The 4,348-nt window shown below is 37.8% G+C and overlaps 1 pseudogene; it reads right to left on the reverse strand.

Moving 5' to 3' along the window:
* Positions 1 to 210: 210 nt before the first annotated feature.
* On the reverse strand, positions 211 to 3,236 carry LOC114208609 (dematin pseudogene; annotated as a pseudogene).
* Positions 3,237 to 4,348: the final 1,112 nt, after the last annotated feature.

Here is a 4,348-nt window from a genome sequence, read left to right on the forward strand (position 1 = left end):
CTCCCCATGGGCTGAGGTCTGTGGCCTGTAGCTAGCTCAGGGTGGTCTTGCCACAGTCAGAGAAAGAACACTTAGTTGTCCTAGGGTTCAGGGAGGTTCGAAAAGGATGTCTGATCCAGTAGGGACTGGGTTTTCCTCATGTAGGCAATGACTTTTTCATCTCTTCCTTCAAGATTATCTTTCTCAAGTTAGAAAGTCACCTTGCTGAATTCATCTTATTAAAATGACATTAAAATGACCCTTCCCAAGAGCCTTCATCTCCTTTCTGGGGTTATTGTCTTCTTCTGCCTCTTTCTGTGATGCCTTCTCCTTTCATTCTATCTCCACAATGACCAATGACAGAGGGCATGACCAATAATCAGTTTCAGTCTTGGTGGGCTGGTTGGAGTCAGGGGCTGGGCTGCAGGGAACATGGGTGGCTCAATGATAAGCTCCTCAATGAAAGGCTTGCTCTGAGAGCTGCCTTTCAGGGAGTCTTTGCTTGTGGATGTGTGGCTGCTTATACGTGTTGGAGTCTGAGTAGGATGATGATAGAAATGGGCCAGGGTGTTTTGGGGTGGGGTGGGGTGGGTCCCAGTGATTCTTGGGGCTGAAGCCTTGGAGATGGCTCCAGGGGTCTGGCTCTCTGCCCTGCACCTCTGGGGATGGCAGGGAACTACGGGTTTGGGTGACAGCGAGATCTTGGCTTCTGAGCAGTTCCATGTATTCCAGGAGGGAATAGTGACAGTGGCGCTTGTAGATCATTATGAGATCAGGTCATTCATGTCCAGGATAGTTTTGTCCTTGGAGCTGGCAGCCAAGTCCCTATAGCCTAGCACCTTAATATCCTTGGTGTTCGTGTGCTAGCTCTATTTTTCCAACTGACTTTAGAACAAATGCACAACTAATAAAATATTTGTAAAAATTCATCTGTGTATTACATAAAATAAGCCAGATTATCACCAGCAGTTTGTTAAAGTTTGTGAAAATTATTGTTAAAAGACTGTAATACAACTGTAACTTGAAAAGTTTAAAGCAACTGTTCTTTAAAAACAAATGTTTAATTTTGTGTAAGTGCCTAAAAGTAGGCTATATGTGGGATTTTGGTAAACTAGATGTAAGAACAATTTAGGTCTAAATATATGAACATGGATGTATTCATAAATAAATTTAATGTCATATATGACATTGATGTATTCTATGAGCTGGAAAACATTTACCAGAATCAAAAACTTTAACAGATGATATATACCCATGAATTGAAGTGGATATATAAAAATGATTTTCCCTAAAACTCAGTTAATAGTCTTGAACAACCCTTAGTGCTTATACTCCATTGGGTCACGTCTATAAATCAACATCAAAATCTGACTGCTTCAATGAATCAGTGATTTCCTATTTTTTGAAGACTCTTCATTTTTTGCCTTGATCTCTTGAGATGCAGTTGTTTATTTTATTATCTCCCCTACCCAGTTTCTACTTGACTACTTTTATTTTAGTTGCGGCATGGTGGTAGCAGAACAAAACAATAGATTGGGAAATCAGGAGAACAACTACGATGGAGCCAATACAAGCAGATTTAGGTATACTAATTAGTGGTTTTCAAGAATGTTCAACATAGATGTATTTTCCTAGGAAAGCTTCAGCTACAAACAAAACAAAACATAGATAGCTGAATTGGCAAAGAGTTACTTTGCAGACTGCCGACTCAGTGTTACATTACTTCACAGTTTTTTACTATGAACTTAAGGGCAACCAGGACTTCTTCAGTTTTTGCTTATGAAGGCAAAGGGAAAACCTTCTGTTTTAAGTAGGATGTGTCTTGTAGAAGCATCTTATTAAAATGACATTCTCCCTGTGGGCATATGTATTAAGAACCAGTTCACCCAGCCTAAAATCAATTACTTCTGCCTATGGCAAAGAAAGTCTGAGTTAAACATAATTCTCAGAGGTAGTTAGCATTCCATTGAAGGTTATGGCTTCCATCCAAGAGAGGAGTTACCCAATTTAATTAATTCTCTGAGTGTTAAACCTCAGATGGTAAACAACTTAAATTATAAACAGTGTGATTATTAAGTATAACAATTAAGACACTGTTTTTTAACTAGATAATTCACAGAGTAATCAATGGTTAGCCAGAGAGTTCTGGTGGTTTAATACTTATTTGGACTCTTACTCAGAAGTAAGACACAAGACACCTTTGCATATTAACTTATTTCCATGGCTCCAGACTTGCCCTCCTCTCATATGTTTTGCATATAGCAGTCAGAGTTTTCTTTCCAAAGGAAAAACTTAGCTTGCTCTTCTGCTTAAAAGAATCACTTTGTTCTCCTGTGCTCTTTTGGTAGAATTCAAACAAATTTATGTGGCTTAGTGGGTGCTTCATGATCATGCTATTTGCTTCTTTAGCCTCATCTTTTTATCTCTGTGTGTCTTTCCTTTCTTTGACTTGACTTCTACACTCTGGTCATTCTGGATTTTTTTTTTTTTTCAGTTTCTCCAGACATGATATAATCTCTCACTTCTGGACATTATTATAAGCTGTCACCTCTGTCAGGGACTATCTTCTCCTACTTTTTGCCTAACTTATTCTATCATTTAGTTTGCAACATAGTTACCAATTCCACTGGACATCTTTCCCTGACTGGCCAAGATGGAATTGATATTCTTTCTGCATAGTCCCATAATGCTCTGTTTTATACCTATCATGGGTCTCTCCATGCTGTACTTGCTGGCTTATTTAATCCTATGCCTCTTCTTCACACTGTTGTATTCCTATAGGGTAGGCATTAAGCAGGTAGTAGTTGTTCAAACAAATGTTTATTGAATGATTGCATAATAAACTCTTAGTTAATGTAAAGGTGTTTCTCAATCTCATATGGGTAATAAAAATGATTCTCAACGCATCTTGGAAATTTGATCCGCTTCCATTAAAAGCTATAGCTTACTTTGCAGTGGTTTTAAAGGAAAATGGGAGGCATAGGAACATCATTATAGGAGGTGTGTGTGGGGGGGAGGGTGTATTTAGTTTGAAGAGTTCCCAGGTAACTCATACATTCCTCTGCAGCAATACGGCTTCTGAACAAGATTCAGTAATTTAAGCACAGAAGTTTGAGCTCTTCCTAAACCAGCTACATCTTAAATACAACTTGAAAGTCTTTACACCTAAACCTTGGGGAGGGAAAAAGAAAAAGACCTTATCATTTGGATGTTACAAGGAAAGAAGAAAATGGCTAAGCAATTACCTGTGCCTCCATTTTCCCAGTCTAGTTTTAATAGTGTCATTTCTCACTTGGGAATTCTTTTACTTTCCGTTAATGTTAATGGCTCCTTCAAGATCAGAACTTAGCTGTACTAGCCCCCTGTTTAAGAGGTATATGGAGGTGCTTGTTGGGTCCTAGGGTTTACCCAAATAGCATGAATCTTAAACTACAGATAGAAATTTTATCTGTAAGCAGCTACTGTCCCTTTTTATAGTTAGGGTTCATTAAAAGATTTGGGCCCTGTATTCATACTAAAAAATGAAATAATACGTGGATATTAGAAAGTAAAATGTTTAGAAATTTTTAAAAAAGCAAATAGTGGCTTTTGGAATCATCAGCTTTTAGGGAAAAATTAGGAAGGGGCTTCAGATATTTCAGAATTCTCTTTTATATCAATAAGGAATTGGCAGCTACTGTCTTAATCCTGGACAGGATTTACTTAAGTGTTGGGGAAGCATAAGGGAAAAATGGTTTTACTGAGCTATTTTTAAAATTTTTGTACCCTATATCTTAGAGATAGAATGCTTTTATAGACAGGAACTTGCTATTTGAGAACAAATCTTTGAAGATCATGATGGATCAGTCAATTAATGGTATGGAGATAGGAGGTTCACCTCTTAAAAAAGCAAATTTGACTCATATCACACAACATAAAGTTGATGACTTAAATGTAAAAAGTGTTTCGGGTGCTTGAGGAAAATATAGGTAAATCGTAAAACTACTGACATTAGTAAGTCATTTAAAAACCTAACACCAGAAGCCAAAATCATCATAAACCTATGTAGCAAAATTCACCACAAAAAATTAAAATAGGTATTTTTCCCTCATATATAAGTCAGGTTGGGGAAGTGTTTGAAAAATATATATCTAACAAAGAATTTTCTTTTTTTGAAGATTCTATTTATTTATTTGACAGAGAGAGTGTACAAGCAGAGGGAGTGGCAGGGAGAGGGAGAAGCAGGCTCCCGCCAAGCAGGGAGCATGACGTGGGGCTCGATCCCAGGACTCTGGGATCATGACCTCAGCCGAAGGCAGACGCTTAACCAACTTAGCTACCCAGACACCCCTAACAAAGAATTTTCTTAATTTATAATGAAATTTCACAA

The sequence above is a fragment of the Eumetopias jubatus genome, unplaced genomic scaffold, assembly GCF_037043125.1.
Source record: "Eumetopias jubatus isolate StellerSeaLion01/CBP00866 unplaced genomic scaffold, mEumJub1_p1.0 scaffold_5, whole genome shotgun sequence".
NCBI lineage: Eukaryota > Metazoa > Chordata > Mammalia > Carnivora > Otariidae > Eumetopias > Eumetopias jubatus.